General features: G+C 38.6%; 1 protein-coding gene and 1 long non-coding RNA gene across 4 annotated transcripts in view; one reads left to right on the forward strand and one right to left on the reverse strand.

The window, feature by feature from the left end:
• The window catches only part of DAB2 (DAB adaptor protein 2), a 200,597-nt gene that overhangs the window by 25,198 nt on the left and 155,862 nt on the right, over positions 1-19,537 (forward strand). The gene's annotated exons all lie outside the window — the stretch shown is intronic.
• Positions 5,314-15,344, reverse strand: LOC138421663 (uncharacterized). The gene is made up of 3 exons (XR_011249578.1): positions 15,244-15,344; positions 7,403-7,483; positions 5,314-6,430 (listed from the first exon to the last, which is right to left on the reverse strand). It is a non-coding gene; the product is annotated as an uncharacterized lncRNA (long non-coding RNA).

Raw genomic sequence — 19,537 nt, forward strand, 5'->3', positions numbered from 1 at the left:
TGCTGCTAAGTCGCTTCAGTTGTGTCCAACTCAGTGTGACCCCATAGACGGCAGCCCACCGGGCTTCCTCGTCCCTGAGATTCTCCAGGCAAGAACACTGGAGTGGGTTGCCATTTCCTTCTCCAGTGCATGAAAGTGAAAAGTGAAAGTGAAGTTGCTCAGTCATGTCCGACTCTTAGCGACCCCATGGACTGCAGTCCACCAGTCTCCTCCATCTGGAGTGGGTTGCCATTGCCTTCTCCTCCAATAGGTGTTAGCTATCTCTAAATTTTCGGTAGAATTCACCTGTGAAGCCATCTGGTCCTGGGCTTTTGTTTGTTGGAAGATTTTTGATTACAGTTTCAATTTCTGTGCTTGTGTTGTGTGTGTTAAGATTTTCTACTTCTTCATGATTCAGTTTTGGGAAGTTATACTTTTCTAAGAATTCATCCATTTCTTCCAAGTTGTCCATTTTATTGGCATATAGTTGCTGATAGTAGTCTCTTATGATCCTTTTTGTCTGCTATGATTTCTCCATTTTCATTTCTAATTGTATTGATTTGATTCTTCTCCCTTTTTTCTTGATGAGTCTGGCTAATGGTTTGTCTATTTTATTTTATATTCTCAAAGAACCAGCTTTTGGTTTTGTCTCATTAAAATCTTTACACAAAAATGTTTAAAATACCCATAGATGTGATTTTGTTTCACCAGTTATTTAAAGTGGTTGTATCCATTACTACATCTTGAGAGGAAAAGGTGGAAAATCAGGCACTTTTGGAATCATAGTGCCTGTCTCAGATATCATCTGTAATCACTCCTTACACTAAAGAATCCAGCGACCAACTGGCTTTAAAGTTCATGTACAAGTCAGCAATAGCCTCATGAATTACCACCTAAAGGTATGCGGCTAAGTCACTTCAGTCATGTCCAAAACTTTACAACCCTAATGTCTGATTCTTTGCAACCCCAGTGTTCCCAAACGGTCATTCCACACGTGCTGTGGAATGTGCATTCCACACATGAGTGTGTGTGTGCATGTGTGTGCTCAGTCACGCTCAACTCTTTGCGACCTCATGGACTGTAGGCCACCAGGCCCCTCTGTCCATGGGATTCTCCAGGCAAAACTACGGAGTTACCATTTCCTCCTCCAGGGGATCTTCCTGACCCAGGGTTCAAATGTCTCCTGCAGCTCCTACATGGCAGGTGGAGTTTTTATCACTGAACCACCAGGGAAACCCACCTAAATCTACCCCCTGACATTAAAAAAAATAAAAAAATTTCCATCTGTAGAAATAAAATTTAGGGAATTGATAAAGGATGGTGCACACTTGTTAGATATTCAGTTCAGTTCAGTTCAGTTCAATTCAGTCGCTCAGTCGTGTCCGACTCTTTGCGACCCCATGAATCGCAGCACGCCAGGCCTCCCTGTCCATCACCAATACCCGGAGTTCACTCAGACTCACGTCCATCGAGTCAGTGATGCCAACCAGCCATCTCATCCTCTGTCGTCCCCTTCTCCTCCTGCCCCCAATCCCTCCCAGCATCAGGGTCTTTTTCAATGAGTCAACTCTTCGTATGAGGTGGCCATTAGATATTAGCAGTCCCAAATTCAGATTTAAAGCATATCAAATTTCTATATTACGAGTTAGAGAATGTGAAAGTTTACACGGTTCAGTGTGGCATAGGAGTAACTATCCAGGGAATTAAATACTTCATGGGGTTCGTATTTTAACTCTTAAGTAGACAAGAAAGGGCAAGAACAAAGGACAGTCGTTAACAGAGCTCTGCCTGATACCAGAGCAGACTGTTTAAGTGAAACAATTTAAAGCCAATATCACTTGACTGGATTTAACAGATTTTTAAAACTAAAATGTTAGCCAGGGCTCCCCTGGTGGCTCAGAGGTTAAAGCATCTGCCTGGAATGCGGGAGACCAGGGTTCAATCCCTGGGTTGGGAAGATCCCCTGGAGAAGGAAATGGCAACCCACTCCAGTACTCTTGCCTGGTGAATCCCATGGAGGGAGGAGCCTGGTAGGCTACAGTCCATGGGGCCGCAAAGAGTTGGACATGACTGAGCGACTTCATTTCATTAAAACTAAAATGCTGTCAAGGACTTCTCTAGTGGTCCAGTAAGGACTTATCCTGTGCTTCCAATGCACGGGATATAGGTTCAATCCCTGGTTGGGAAACTAAAATTCTGTTTCCCAAGATCTTTTACAGTCTAAAAAAGAATAATTTTTTAAACCTTAAGAAAAAGAAATTGGAGTCAGATTATTTTTGATATACAGAAGAAACCTACAATACCTCAAATTGTATTTTGTTTGTAAAAAGTATTCCAATAGGGGCTTCCCTGGTGGTTCAGTGTTAAAGACTCTGCCTGCCAATGCAGGACACATGGGTTCCATCCTTGGTCTGGGAAGATCCCACGTGCCACAGAGCAACTGAGCCTGTGTGCCAAGCTATTGAGTGTGTACTTTAGAGCCCACGAGTGGAAACTACTGAGCCCATGTGCACCCTGGAGCCCATGCTCCACAACAAGAGAAGCCACTGCAATGAGAAGTCCATACATCACAAATTGAGAGTAGCCCCCACTCACCACAACTACAGAAAAGCCCACACTGCAGCTAAGACCCAACACAGTCTAAAATAAATAGTAAATATAAAAAATTTTTTAAATAAAAAGTATTTCATTAAAGTGATATGGTAAAATGTATATTTTATGATGTTTATACATATCAAAGTATTAAGACAAGATACAATTTTCTTAAAAGTAAACAGCAGCATATTTAAAAGAAAAAAAAAGAGAGAGAGAGAAAGGAAACCAGAATCAGGGCACTGGTTGAAGTACCTCAACCACTGAGGAACTTGAGTGTCAAAGCAACATCAAATGGAAAGTGACTTATTGGGTATAGAGAGCTTGGATCTGTTTCTTATCAAAACGTTCACTTTGGCAGAGTCTGCCAGGCCCACGTCCTGACCCCTTCCTCTGCCTTTCTACTCCTTCCCAATCATTCTAGACATCTCCTCCGCTATTTGTTTCTCTTATGTGTTCATTCCTTTGTTCTTTCTTTAGACTCCATGTTGCCAAAACCTATAATTTGTTAAAAATGGAAAAATGCCAGTTTGTTATTGAAATCACATGCCCACAAATCCAAATGTATACATACAACAAAAACATGCATGTACAGTAAATCAAATACTATTTGCTTACTATTATAAATCAAATACATAAAGGAAACTGTGGCTATATAATAGCATACTTATTAATGAGTGAATTAACCATTATAACATTGCATCTTTACCTAGAGTGTCACTTGGTGCATTATAAAATCAGAAACATACCAGATCTGATTCCACAAGAGACATTTGGGGAGGTAGACGAGAACCAGAAGATGGTTCAGTCTCTTTCCCTGCTTGTCCAGCACTGCAGAGTTGTTAGTACCCGCCCCTCCTTCCACGGTTCCTCTTTCAGTCCCAAGAGCCACCCTCCAGTTGCTGGCTTGATTCTTCATCCATGTGATATTTGCACATTATTTTAAATTTGCATATACCAGACTGACTTTTATGCTTTCACTGTTATCAGGTTCTGTGATTTTGTTCACAATTCCTCAATTACTCAGGTACAAGTAATGTTCATTTGGGGATGATATATCCACAAGACCAGGCATATGGTAGATGTGTATGTAATATAGTAGGTCAGTGTATCAAGACAATTCAAGTTGAGCAAAGAATCAATTTCCTCTAGTGGAGTAAAGAAATTCATTTGTGCTGGGCTCATGTCTCCCAAAACAGTGACCCAATCGACCACCTTTTTCTTCCCTCCTCCCTCATCAACAGTTTGTTTTCATGTTTTTGAAACCTAGGGTTTCATTGGAGTATTTTTCTCTAGACTTTAATAAGGCATATTAAAAAGGAAAAAATCGAGAACATGCTTTTTATCTTTTATAAACATATGTTTTAAAATTTTATTGAAATATAGTTGATTTACAATGTTGTGTTAGTTTCAGATGTACAACGAAGGGAAACAGTTACATATATATATATATATATATACACACACACATAATGTGTATATATATTTCTTTATATTCTTTTCCATTATAGGTTATTATGAGATATTCAGTATTCAGTATAGTTTCCTGTGCTATACAGTAGGTCCTTGTAATTATGGTTATCTCTTTTATATGTCATAGTGTGTATGTTTTAATCCCAAACTCCTCATTTATCCCTCCCCCACTTTTTCCCTTCGGTAACCATAAATTTCTTTTCTATGTCTATGAGGCTATTTCTGTTTTGCAAATAAGTTCATTTGTATCAATTTTTTTTTAGATTCCACATATAAACAATATCATATGATGCTTGTCTTTTTCTGTCTGGCATACTTAGTATGATAATCTCTAGGCCTATCCACGTTGCTGCAAATGGTATTATTATCCATTCATCCATCTATGGATACTTAGGTTGCTTCCTAGGAACACGTTTATTTGAAAATTAACAACCAAAAATGTTTTCATCTTTACGCAAAAGGAAACAAGGTCCAAACAACATACATAAACAAAGAAAAAAATGATTATATTGTTTACTATAAAATTCACTAAATTTGCTTCTATTTAATTTGCATATGGAATTTGGCAATAGCACTGCACAACGGAATTTTTATTAGCGTAATTGCACATTGGCACATCCTTTTTGGAAAATAACTGCCAGTATGTTGGCCAAAAATCAGAACATAAGTTGACAATTTATTCAAAATTTGCATGCACTTGACCTAATAGTTTTACTATTAGTATAATATAGTATACTATTAGTATAATCTATAAATGAAAATCTAAAATGAACATCAAGATTTATGTACAAGCTTATTATTCCTTATAGCAGTATTGTAAACAGCAAGAAATTGCTAGCAAACCCAAATTCTGACAGTAAGTACGTATTATAGTCAATCTATAGAATTTATGTTCTGTAGGCATTGAAAACAGGATTTCCAGAGTACTACATGACATGAAAAGTTAGTAGTAACATTCAAGAAGAAAATACAGGATATTAAATTGTATACGTAGCAATTCCCAGTGCATAAATGTATGTAAATTAATACATACAAACAAAATACAAACATAGATAAATGATAGAAAGAAACTGTAATGAAATATATCTAAAATAATTATATCTGGATAGTAGGATTCCAGGTGATTCTGATATTATTTTTCTACTTCTCTATGTTTCCAAAGTTTTTTCATTCATATGTGTTAGCATTTTTTTAATCCAACATTTTTTATCTGTCTCTGTAGTCTCCACCAGATTCTTTAAAATCCTTCAAGTAACCTATCACCGATGATTTCTTTTTTCTTACAGTCTTACCTTAAATTTTGGTTTCTTTAGATGCTGCTGCTGACTGATAACCTCCCAATTTCTCCATTTGTCTTGCTGTATAAACCTTGATAGGGACTTTTCTCATGCTTTTGACTTCAATAGAATTGCTCCTGGAATTGTCTCATCGTTTGGATATCATTATTGATCATCAGCGTGCCTTGGGTGCTGTGCTATACGAAGTCACTTTATTTATATCTGACTCTTTGTGACCCCATGGACTGTAGCCCTCCAGGTTCCTCTGTCCATGGGAATTCTCAGGGCAAGAATATTGGAGTGGGTTGCCATTTCCTTCTCCAGGGGATCTTCCAAACCTAGGGCTCCAACCCACGTCTCTTAAGTCTCCTGCGTTGGCAGGCGGGTTCTTTACCACTTGTGCACTGGGAAATCCACGCCTTGGGTAGGAGACCCTAAAAAACTGAGTCTATGACAGGGCTTCAGATATATGTGACTTGTTACAGGAAAGGAAAACCTTTCCAGACCTTATTAGGAAAAAGCTTCTCTTGTCGTGGAGCATGGGCCCTAGGGCATGTACTCTCCAGTAGTTGTAGCACATGGGCTCAGTCGTTGCAGCTCCCAGGCTCTAGAGCAACTGAGTACTTGTTCCACAGCATGTGGGATCTTCCCAGACCAGGGACTGAATCCATGTTTCCTGCACTGGCAGACAGATTCTTTGCCACTGAGCCACCAGAGGAGCCCCTCAAGAATTTTATATATCTAAACCTGTCAATCATTGGCCAAATAGGAGGGTGAGGGGAAGGGTGACACTGTCACAGCCCCAGCAGGTAGCTCCCATCAACTACTGACAATTCTCCAGGAAGAACCCCAAATACCTGAAGGATGGATGCATCACCTGGCAAAGGCATTCGGGGTGGGGCAGTAGCAGAATCCACTATCCATGATGATGATGGATGGAAAAGAGATGGGAGGACAGGGAGGTGGGGAGGTGAGTTTCAAACCAATCCAGGTAATGTCAAAAAGGCACACTTTCAAACTAATGCTTCCATCCCAGCTGGAAGAATGCTGATTCAGGACGACGCAGCTCCAACAGTCCAATATTATAGGAGACCATAAGTGGAAGCCCACTGGAATGATATATGGCATTTATTTTTTTTTTTGTTTTCTTTTTTTTTTTTTAATTTTTAGTTTTTTATTTTTTAAATTTTAAAATCTTTAATTCTTACATGCATTCCCAAACATGAACCCCCCTCCCACCTCCCTCCCCAGAACATCTTTCTGGGTCATCCCCATGCACCAGCCCCAAGCATGCTGCATCCTGCGTCAGACATAGACTGGCGATTCAATTCACATGATAGTATACATGTTAGAATGTCATTCTCCCAAATCATCCCACCCTCTCCCTCTCCCTCTGAGTCCAAAAGTCCGTTATACACATCTGTGTCTCTTTCCCTGTCTTGCATACAGGGTCGTCATTGCCATCTTCCTAAATTCCATATATATGTGTTAGTATACTGTATTGGTGTTTTTCTTTCTGGCTTACTTCACTCTGTATAATCGGCTCCAGTTTCATCCATCTCATCAGAACTGATTCAAATGAATTCTTTTTAACGGCTGAGTAATACTCCATTGTGTATATGTACCACAGCTTTCTTATCCATTCATCTGCTGATGGACATCTAGGTTGTTTCCATGTCCTGGCTATTATAAACAGTGCTGCAATGAACATTGGGGTACATGTGTCTCTTTCAATTCTGGTTTCCTCGGTGTGTATGCCCAGAAGTGGGATTGCTGGGTCATAAGGTAGTTAAAATTCCAAAGTTTTTAACATAGAGGCTTAAAGAGGCCCCTGATTAGATAATCTTGTGCTCTGAACTCCTGAGAAAATATTAAGCAGATACACTTAATTTCCTCTAATACTTAATACGTTTTCCATCCAATTGTGAGCCTTAAAAATAGCTGCTAGACTTCCCCTAGAGATGGCTTCATTTTGGAATCAGATGAAAGGCCCCCTTGGTCCACTGGTGCAAATTACTGGATACTGGGATAAGAGGACCTATAAGCTATGCTGTTAATATAAAAACCTCTATCATTCCTACCTCTGATATCTTGGTGTTGCCAACAAATATGATATACTTTCCAAATGTTCCTCTTCATCCCATCATGCTCTATGTGTCAAACTGTAAGAGAAAGTTGGTAGCTAAAAAATTCAGGTCTTGTGAGAACTACTTCAGATCTTTTCAAAGCCTAGATTTACAGGTTCAAAAATCTGCTGTCATTTGAGAGAAGAAGTCAATCAAATCTATTACTGGATTTTAGGGGGGTCTGAGAGCTCCTTACTTTTCAACATGTTATGATCATATCATGTGAACCCAAAGAAGAGAATTTTTTTCCCCTCTTAATGCCTCATAATTCAAAGAGGAGAAGCCCTAAAGCAGACATTGAAAATATTAACACAGAAGGTGCAGAAGTAGGGAAAAATCTTGTTAGAAATGCTAGGAAAAAAGAAAGAAAGAAATGGAAGAGAAAAGAGACATTTGAAAAACATCTTTCTCTTTACTAAGCAATTTGTTTCCTAACTTTTTTGTGGCTCCAGTGATAGTCTTCAGGAAACTTGGTGATGTCATTTCCTTTCAATCGGCCAGTTACATAAATGTTGGGAAAGAGCCAAGTAAAACAGCCCTCAAACAGATGGCCATGTGTGTAAGTGCCAGAAAGTGAGAACAGCCATTTCTAGTTTTTTGTTTTTTTTTTTTTTTTTTTTTTTTTTACCCCACACGCATGGTATAATGTTTATTTTACAACCTCTCTTATGGACTTATGTGGATCATTCTTGTCATTTTTCCTGGAAAAAAAAAATCCCAAGAAGGAAGCAGTCATAAAATATAAAAGACGAATCCTGAAATGGTGAAAAATAAGGTAATGGGCAGAAGTGCGCATTGCATTGGGAGAATTTAAACCATCAAGAGCAGTCCAGGCAAGGCTCTTTGAGTGCTCAAACATGCTGAGAAGGGACTGTCTCTGACTGTCAAGAAATTTCAGATGAAGGAGATTTTCAAGGCAAATGAATTCACCTTATGATTCACAAGAAGGTAGAAATGAGATGCCTGCATGGCTTTCACAGAAGAGCACCCTTTCTCAGTTTACTTTTATTCCTTCAAAGCAAATCAAAATGTAGCTGCAGAGTTCCTTCACAATGAGTGGTCTCCAGGCCTCCCTGTTCCAAGTACATATTGATGCAATCAGGAGGAGTTTACACTTTTGTAACTGTGAAGAATTTCAGTTATGCATAATAAAACACAGCAAGGAGTTTGAGGCTTTTCAGCTTCGAAACCTAAATTCTGTTCTTGCTGTCTGCAATGACTGATAATAACATTTTTTTGTCTTTTCTGCTAACGAAAAAGAAGCACAGGTTTTCTTTTAACACCTCGTACAGCACACATTATGTTACGCAGGTTCAAAGTAAGGTAATCCTTCATAAATTCTATCAATTAGCTTCCTTTGATATTTCACTATTTCAATTATATAAGGACATGTAAAAAAAAAAAGTTTAAAGTCTATCCTCTTAAATCCAGGTGTCACAGAAATCAGCAGGGAGGGAAAACAATGAGAATAAGCTAATTGTGGACCTTCTTTTGATTATTTTCTTCTTTGTTAAAATGTTTCTTTTATTTCCGTGGAAATTAAAGGATTTAATTTCTCTTTTATCCATCAAATTTCCACAACTATGTAGCTGCACATTCTAATCTCTACTTAAATATGTAGCTGTAAAATGTCAGATTTATTTGTTCACAAATATTTCTTAAACAACAATTATGGGCCAACGACCATGAAAGAAATGGGTGATAAAGAGATACCAACTGAGGGATCATTACTTAAACAAGTCAAATGTTCCAAGCTCTTATTTAAATATTACTTTTTTGGTCTTTTCAAAACTTCTACCAATTTTTGCGCTGTTCTAACACTTGAATCCCAGGAAAATATTTGGAACTCTGCTACTTCCTGTGAGAGTTCTATACCTCTTTAGGTCAGGGAAGGACAGTTTTAGAGACTCTGTTACCTTAAGGTAGAATTGTGTCCTCAAAAGGATTTTATGCTTATTTTGGACTCTGCTGCCTGAACTCCACCAAGCAGAGTAATAAGTTCCATATGCCCATTTTTTTGAAGAACACATTTTCAAAGCAGCAAATGTTTTGACGGATTGGCTCTCAGAGTGCCTGAATACTGTTATACACATCATTTAGCATTTCACAAGGCCCCTACTGTTCAATTCTGGGAATGGAGCCAGGGTAACCTACCTACTGGTGTTCCAAGTAACGTGAAAATATTGAGAATTCTTAACCATCATGCTTCACTAAGACATATCTGGAATGTGAGGGCTTCTTTGCTGCCATGGAACTGTGTGAATGTGTGTGCACATGTGTGAGGGTGTGTGTGCACACGTTTGCAGACATGCATACATACATTATAAGTAAAAGAAAGAAATATACCCTTAGAGTCAATAAATGAGCAACAACAATAACAAAATTTGATGATGGAAATTTTGAGTGCTTAAAATTTTAAATCTTTCATTTAAAGTAGTTACTGAATTCTGATCTTATATGAGAAGCAATGGAAAGTAACAAAAATACAACAGTATTTGTATTGTAACAATACAATCTATACAATATAATAGATTTAATGTTTTTCTTTCATGTAAATAATTTCATAAAGTTTTCTTGCTTGCCTCACATTATCATCTTTGTGCATCCTGTATTACTCACATAATAAGCATTCTTGGACTCAGTCTTGCCAAATTTGCTTAAATATAATGTTCTTCTGGGATACCTCTTCCTTCCTCCCCCCACCTCCACCCGGGGATTCTGAATCAGTAGATCTGGGGTTGGGCCTTGGAATTTCCATTTTTAAGAATCATGTCGTCTTTCTCAGGACCCATTATGAAACCTTTAGGTATTTTTAAGAAACCTTTCAAAAGTCAAAAACTAAGACTCTATCTGTGTACAGGAATCTACTATCTAGTATTTCTAGTTATTTTTCCTCTAACTTACTGGCTTCTGAATTACATTCATGAAATCTATCCTTTTGTTAAAACCTTTTTACTATTTCAGCATCTGACCTTCCTCATTGTTCCAACATCTTTCTCTCAGTCACTATATAATGAAAATATCATAGAAAGGTGGCTTATAAACAACAGAATTTATTTCTCACAGTTCTGGAGCCTGGGAGCCCAAGATCAAGTCACCAGAAGATTCTATGTGTAGTGAGGGTTCACTCTCTAGTTCACAGACGATGCCTTCTAGCTGTCACCTCACAAGGCAGAGGGGACGAGGGGCCTCTCTGGGGGTGCTCTTTTACAAGGGCACCACGACGCAATAGACATGAGTTTGAGCAAACTCCAGGGGATGGTGAAGGACAGGGAGGCCTGGCGTGCTGCAGTCCATGGGGTTGCAAACAATCAGACATGATTGAGCAACAACAATATGCCATTCATGGGGGCTCTACACCGTTATGACCCTAAACACCTCCAAATATCATCATGTTGAGGAAAAAGGTTTCAACATACGAGTTATGTAAGGACACAAATATGCAATCTATAAATGTCTATCTGAGGAAAATATTAGATACAGTGACCTGGGTGTACAAAGTGATATATTTTAAAATTGGTATTTATGGTAAGAAATGATACACCCTAGTAATGCATTCTCTTAGAGAAACATGGCTCATTAGGGAAGGGAGTGCAAATATCATTTTAACTTCCTTAATGAAGATAAAATGTTAAGAATAATTGCTCACTAAAGACTAATATAATCCAATAGTTCTGATAATACAAGGCAATGGACATGTTTTGCTTGATTTATTAATTATGGAGGCATATTTAATTAGAAGGCAGTTCAGCAAAGAATGCATTCAGAGGTTTAAATTAAAATCTCAGTTAACACCTATAAGAACATTGAGATCTTGAGCATGTTATTTTTCTAACCTTTTAGAAGACTCTTTTCCCCTCCTTTGTTAAAAAGAAGATCCATCTCACAGAGTTGATTTGAGACCTCAGAAGATAATCTAAGTGGGTGGTGGTGGTTTATTCCCTGTCAGTATCCAGCTCCTGCAACCCCAAGGTTTATAGCCAACCAGGCTCCTCTGTCCATGCGATTCTCCAGGCAAGAATACTGGAGTGGGTTGCCATCTCCTTCTCCAGGGGATCTTCCTGACCCAGGGATCGAACCCGGGTCTCCTGTACTACAGGCAGGTTCTTTACTGACTGAGCCATCAGGGAAGGCCAGTCTAGGTGGAGTCTGACATGCAGTAGGTGCCCATATGTTTTTAGGTTTATCAGGAATGTTATTGGCTTCCCAGATGACTCAGTCGTAAGGAGTCCTTCTGCCAATGCAGGAGATGCTGGATACCTGCGTTTGGTCCCTGGGTCAGGAAGATCTCCTGGAGAAGGGAATGGCTACCCACTCCAGTATTCTTGCCTGGAATAGTCCATGAACAGAGGAGCCTGGTGAACTACAGTCCATGGTGTTACAAGGAGCTGGATACAACTGTACAACTGAGCACATACACATTAATGTTATTGTTATTGAAATATTAATGACCTACTATTTGCCAGGCATCCACAAGATAGCCCGAGTCTGTCCTATATAGACCCTTATGAAGTGAACAGAAAATGAATAAATATTGAACACAAATAAAACAGAATTTCAGCTATTACTCTATGCTGGGAAGAAAACAAAGCAGGGTAATGTGCTGGAAATTACTAGGAATAACTAAGATGACTGTGAGAGCCGATTCAGGAGATGGTGTGATATCCTCAGAGAGTGGGTGATGATTAGGAACCCATTGTCCAGGGATGCAGGGAGAGCAGTCCAGGCAGAGGTGGGAAGGAGGCAAATGTGGATGGACAGTGAGAGCAAGGGGAAGGTGGGACAAGATGGACTAGGAAGTAGGCAGGAATCAGATACATGCTTCCCCCTTTTGTTGTTTCTTTTCAAACTGGGGATATACATATTTGCTGAAAAATAAATTATTCTCATTGGGAACAGTAAAAGTAGTTTTAAGCTGTTTTTTCTTTTATTTGGCTTTTAGTTGTTTTTTTTAATTGGTGGATAATTGCTTTACAATGTTGTGTTGGTTTCTGCTGTACAACAAAAATGCGAATCAGTCATAACTATACATATATATGTCATTACAGAGCATCAGGCTAGGCTCCCTGTGTTTTATAGCAGGTTCCCACTAGCTACCTGTTTTATATATGATAATGTATATATATATCAATGCTACTTTCTAAATTCATCCCACCGTCTTCTTCCCCACTATGTGGTTTAGTTTTTTAAGGCTTATATCCATGGTTATTCTTTGTGTTTTCTGACTGGTGGGACCCCATGCCACACATATTATTACAAATTTTGAAAATCACAGCTTGTATCTAATATTTCATTGTCCTCTTAGAAAAGTACGCTTTTCTTTACACTAGAACAATTACTGTGCCCTATGGCCTGTCAGGGAAGAAGTAAAAAAAAAAAAGCTTGTTTTCTTAGAATGTAATATCAGCTTTTCCCAGTTTCCCCATTATGTTGGGCCACTGATGACTTAATTTCAATTATATTGTGTCACCAATGGTTGTTCAGCTTTCTAGCTAATTTACCAGATTTTTAAGTTATTGCCCACTCATTACGAGGACATTGTGCTGTACCATAAAGAAAGTTCCTTTCTAATGCAATAAACAACTGTATATGTATTCTTAGGAATAATTTCTATGCATTTCAACAGAGGAGGAACAAAAGATATGAAAATTAGCCACTGCACACTTTAGATCAAAAAATGAGGATTTTATACAGAATTATAAAAGTTTAGAGTTAGAGATTGCCATTGGAGTCTGCTAGCCAACCCTCATTATAGAGATGAAGAACATTAAACCCCAAAATGTTAGCAACTTTCACATAATTACTTCCTCAAAAAGATAAGGTTCTAGGGACTTCCCTGGTGGTCCAGTGGCTAAAACTTTGCCTTCCAGTGAAGGGGGCACAGGACCGATCCCTGGTCAGGGTGCTAAGAGCCCACATGTCTTGCGGCCAAAAGAACAAAACAAAAAACAGAAGCAATACTGTAACAAATTTAAATAAAGGCTTTAAAAATGGTCCATATTAAACAGAAAATATTCTAACTAAAATTCAAATTACTTATTTCTATAGCTTGTGCTCTTTCTATTCATAAACACAGGAAAACATATGTTTGCTGTGTACAAAGGAAATTAAATTCTTATGAAGAATTAAGGGAAAAATAAAGCTTTCATTCAACTCTATATGAGTACATTTTATTGAGTATTCGTTTAGGACCAAATTATCCTCACTGATCCAAGCTTCCAACAGAGTGAGCTTCATAACTTCTACATTTCACATTTTAGTAGCTCTAAAATATGAAAAATGAAGGACTAAATAGCAGGAAGTTGTATGCCCCACTTTGCCAAGAGTTAGAGGAATTTGGGATAAACATGAGTCCAGATCTTGGTTTTTAGGGTGTGATTGAACTCCTAGATTCATCTGTTTTTAAAACTGTAAGAAATTATTGGTATTGTGCACTAAAATCTTCCATGCTGTTATAACCAAATGGTATGATACCTACTTAAAGAAAAGCATGCAGTTTCAAAAGTGAGACCCTCGATTTTCTTTTTTGGCTAAATTGAGAAATATTCTTCTGAAATACAATAGCGTTTTTCACTGACAGGTGCTCTGTCCCAGCTGGTAAGTGGTAAAGCAAAAGATCCCTGAAAACCTTTCAATGGCCATGTCAATCTGTCCTGGCCACCAGAGAACTGTATACAGGAAACATTTGGATTTATGCTCACTATTTCAAATCAATATTAGGTAAGGAGTGCTGATGATATCGTTCTCTAGGATAGCTGGATCAAGAGCTTACCCCCTGCTCAGTAGTGACCTGAGGGACACAGAAACTAGGGATGCCCCAGATCAGACCATGAACACCTACAAGGAGGCTTTCAACTTTGTATCTCAAAGGTGCAGCAGACGGCAGACAGCAATATGAGGAACCAGCCAATGCATATTAAGGTGCAAAGGGTAGAAGAAGAGAAGAAGATGGATATGTTTTAAAGACTCTCTATGAGCTGAGCTCCATGGGAGTCTCTTTGAATATTATATCATTTGTCTCCCAATACTCTTTGAAGAGGGATTAGAGCTATTTCATAAAGAAAGAAAATGAGGATCAGAGAGTTTAAATAAGTTCCTCAAAATTACACTGTTCCTCAGTAGAACAGCCAGAATTTGAACTGATTCCAAACCAACGCTCCTCCCCCGACTGAGAGATTAATTCATAACCCAGTTCTGTATCCATTGATGGCATCCAGGTATGAGAAGCAAGAAAGCATTATGTGGGTTTGGTCAAGTAATTTGAAAGAAGAATTTGTGAGCTGCTGTTTTATTTTTCTGAGACATAGGCCTGCCAAATTTTAAATAGGACAACAGTCTTGTTTCTTAGACTTAGGATTAAGTATTTTTGATCTTTTTCTTGCAACATCAGAAATATGACTTAGCTTTAGAAAATATGTCTTGAACACAAAATGAGGATTTATAAATAAATTAGTTCTGACTCTAACTGCTGACATGCCCATTACTGTCTCAAGCTCTCAAATCTAAAAATTTCTGCATCTTTCTTGGCCCACCACCACCAGGAACTGCCACTCCCTAGCACTGGTTTCATACATTTTAATTTTCAGATCCAAATGTTCAGATCTGGTAATAAAACAGGTCAAATCAGCCAGTGCTTGAAAAGTGACAATCCAGGTACAGACCATTGGCCCAACAATGGTTTTCTTTGTAACAAATAATCGAAGTGTATCCCTGATACAGTGAGTAAGAATGAAGATGAGTTATGCTTCAAAATCACTCATAATAGAGCAAGGAATTCAGGTTAGATGGCTCCTCACCTTATAGTCAGGTACCAGCAGCATCTGGTCATCAAAGTCTGAAGGCTTTATTATCTTTTGAGAATCAGTACATCCAAGGAGCACTCAATCCAATGACTCTTCTTCCTTAAGGAATATGAGGCTGAAATATTTTTGTTTTAATACCAAAAAGATAGAGTTATAACACTAGCCAGTATTTATTTAGCAGTTAACATGGGCCGGACCTGCACAGGCACTTCACTTTTGATTCGCATATGGGACTGTGAGGTAGGCATTATCATCCCCGTGGTCCATAAGAACGCTAAAGTTCAAAGTTGTTGTATAACTTCTTCGAGTTCATACAGTAAATGGCAGTACAGGCCATGAAGTCCATGAAGTCCAGCTGGGCTCAAGGTTGAGCCTTGGGCGTAACTGCTTGCTGTGCTTAATCACTCGGCTGTATCCAACTCTTTGCGACCCCATGGATATAACTGCTTAGTGAGTCCAATTTCCTCTGCCTGAATCAGAGATTCAGACTTTTGTGACATGCCTACCATTCCAGGGAACTCAGAATATGGAGTAGAATGTGCAACAAAATATAAAAGACTAGTGTTTTATGGTGAACACACGTTTTAAGATTTACCTAATGGGTCAATCCTGTTTCCCATCCTGGTGATATTCCTCTGCCTCAAACGTTCTAATTTGCCTTAAAAACACCAGTGCTTGTGACTCCTTCAACTAGGGGTTTACCTGAAACTTTCTTCAACTTATTTGTGTTTTCAGTGTCAACCACCTCTTTGATTACTTCAGTGACACACAATAAAATGTCAGTAATAACAAAAGAGGTTTCCTTATTCAGGGATCATCCTGGCCCAGGGATCAAACCCGGGTCTCCTACATTGCAGGCAGACTCTTTACTGTCTGAGTCATCAGGAAATCTTAACAATAAAAGCAGTTAATAATTGTTGAGTGCTTCTTCTGTGTTCATAATTAACTCAGTTAATCCTCACTGCCCTGTGAGGAAGATAGTTCAGTCAATCTCTATTAGAAGATAGTCAGTCTCTATTAGAGATGAGGAAATCAGGGCTCAGTGAGGTTAAGTCACTTCACCAAGGATGTTCAATTTATAAATGGGGTAAATGGTGAAGCAAGGTCTCCATCTAACCTCTAAGAGTCCACAAAGTATGCTCTAAACCCTGATACTCAAAGTGTGGTCCCCAGACCAGCGCCAGCACTAGTATCATCTGAGAGCTTGTGAGACATGCAGAAACTTGGGCCCCAGCCTAAGATATTAAGACCAGATGTGAATCTTAACAAGCACTACAGATGTTGGGTGTGCACCTTCAAGGAAGAGAGGCACCACTTTAAATGACACTCTTGACCAGAGGTGAGGTGGCCAACTGTCCTGGTTCACCTGGGACTAAGGGCTGCATGGGACATGGTGCTAAAATGAAGCAGGTCTCAGGCAGACCAGGCTGAGCTGGTCACACTGACTATAGGACTAGGCACTGGTACTCTCGGAAGAGAGGTCAGTGAGTATTTTACCCCTTTGTGGGTGTAAAGTACACCCTGTGTTTGCTTTCCACCTGCCCTGTGTCATAAGAGCATGCTGAGTATGTCTTCAGATGGTGATACTGATCCTGTCAATGTGGATGGGAAACACCATTGAGGAAAGATGGGCCTCCAGCCCTCAGATCCCTATGCATTCTCAACATCCACCTCTGGGTTCCTGAATTTGACATTTGACCTAAGCCATGATAGGAAGCAACTTTTTCCCTCATATCAATTGCATCAATCTTATATCAATCTTCCTCACTGTATTATAATGTGAGGAAGATTCCCACATGAATCATTTCCCACATCCCAAATGAACACATTAAAATTGCAAACAAGTACATTCACACTTAACTGTCTTATGGGTTCATTCATTTAGTTCTTGAATCTGTTTTTCTAAAACATCAATAAAATCCAGATGTGTGAAAAACTCTCATTATTTTAATACTAATGATGTCCATAAGAAAAATTTAAATCTGTGTGTTATAATTCATTCAGACATTACCATCTCAGTGCTTTGTAGAAACTAAGGTTTAAGCCATTGCTACAGATTTCTCCTAATGAAGGAGAAATTGTAGAGTTTTTTAAACCCAAAACATGGTCTACAAAGACTTTGCTCATTTTCAACAAAAATAGTATTGGGTTGGCCAGAAAGTTCATTTGGATTTTTCCATAACATCTTAAAAATCTGAATGAAGTTTTTGGCCAACACAATATATAAATTCTACATATGAAATCTAGAATGTTTCTTTGTCCCAAGGAGGGGAAAATCTTTTAACATATTTTAAATAATAATATTTATATGCAGAATATACAGCAATTTTGGCATATGGAGCAAAATTATTCCCCTTTTGGACTTTAATTTACTTTGTGGGCAATGAGAAAGTCTTGGCATTATTCTCAACTATTAACACCTGGTGGAGAGAGGACTAAAGTCTTCCATGGCCAAGATTGAATCTCCCAATTATTTCATTACTTCACTCTCCTCTCAGACTTGGGAACAGCTTCTCAGACCCCTACTTGGTACTAGCACTACCTGTGACCTCATTGTCATTTATGTTTAAACTTTTATCTTGAATCTCAACCACACTGAGCAATTTTAATGCAATCACTGTCATTCATCCATTTATTCAGAAAACATTTACTGATCACCAACCATGTTAAGTCTTGCATAATAAATAATTAAAATGTCTTTGGTGCTTTAAGTGACTATAAGATAAAATTCAGAAAAATAAACACAATACAGCAGAAAATATTTCAACAGACATTACAAATGTACATGGGCTTCCCTGGTGGTTCAGTGGTAAAGAATCCACCTGCCAATGCAGGAGACACAGGTTTGATTCCTGGATTGGCAAGATACACTGGAGAAGGAAAATGACAACCCATTCCAGTATTCTTGCCTGGGAAATCCTGTGGACAGAGGAGCCTGGAGAGCTACAGCCCATGGAGTCACAAAAGTGGAGGACACGACTTAGTGACTACACAGCAACAGATGTACATAAAAAGAACTTGGAAATGCAAAGGTTCAAAAGATTCTTCTTACTTGTAAGATCAGGGAAGAATATTAGGGAGAAAATCACATTTGAACTGGTCGCTTGTGAGATGTCTAGAGAAGGAAGCCACATGTAGAAGTCCGTGGCAGGAGCGAATAGGGCATGCCTTGGAGGTAAAACATGTCTGATTTGGCTAGAGTTTATGAAGAGAAGCTGGGAGAGCTGAGGTTTTAAAGAAATTTGGAAACTGACTATGTGGTTTGAGATATAATCCAGTAAAGATCAGGAAGTCAATGAAGCTTTCTGAACAAGGAATTGTCATAGTCTGACAAAACTGTATTCATCCTCCAGGAATGTATAGGAAGAGCAAAGCAGGCGACAAACTCATGGTGCAGAATTTATTCAGAGCCTGTTAAAACAGTCCCAGGATAAGTAACAAAATCTACCTTAGAATGTCTTTCTGCCACCCTTAGCCATTGGCCTTCCTTTTCATCAAATACACTTACCGATGATTTATCTATCTGACGTTCAGTATCTCTGAAAGAATATTTTTGTCTTTCGTTTTTTTTTTACTTTTTGCACCAAAAAGTCTTCAAGTAATTCTTAGTTAAGAAGTACAGAAGAGGGTAGCTTTAACAGCATATACAGAGAGACACTATTGTTTTCAACAACAACAACAAAAACCTTCTCATTTATTAAGCACATAGTATATATACCATGTGCAGTATGCTAGGTGCTCTGCATATAACTTGCTTAATTCTAAAAACAGCCCCATGAGGATGGTATTATTATTTCTATTGTAAAGATGGGGGGACTGTGGCTTTGGTGGTGTTGTTGCTCAGTTGTTCAGTCATGTCTGACTCTTTACAGCCCTGTGGACTGCCTGTGGCTTAGACAGGCTAATTCCATACATGAACTAAGGATATTGGGTTAATGTTATTTTCAATATGAAGAATCCAGAATTCTCTCATTGTCTAAGAGTTTAGAACCTTGCTCTATTTTTAATTCTGATTTTCAGTCAGACCGAACACTTAATCAGTGTTCAATAACCCTAAGGGCACCAAGCTGGAGAGTCTGGGAGGGAATTACGGGGAGGCAGGCAATGGCTGTCAATCTTAGGACTCAAGGTTCCAGGCAACACTGGGTGGAAATGGGGCAGAAAAATTATAAAGGGTGATGGCATTGTTCATTTTTTATTTAAATAATTCCTTCTAACACAATTACAGATGTTGTAGGATCACTGGGGAAACTGAAGACTTTTAAACACATATTGTCAATTGGATAAA

This window comes from Ovis canadensis, chromosome 16 (genome assembly GCF_042477335.2).
Source record: "Ovis canadensis isolate MfBH-ARS-UI-01 breed Bighorn chromosome 16, ARS-UI_OviCan_v2, whole genome shotgun sequence".
Classification (NCBI taxonomy): Eukaryota; Metazoa; Chordata; class Mammalia; order Artiodactyla; family Bovidae; genus Ovis; species Ovis canadensis.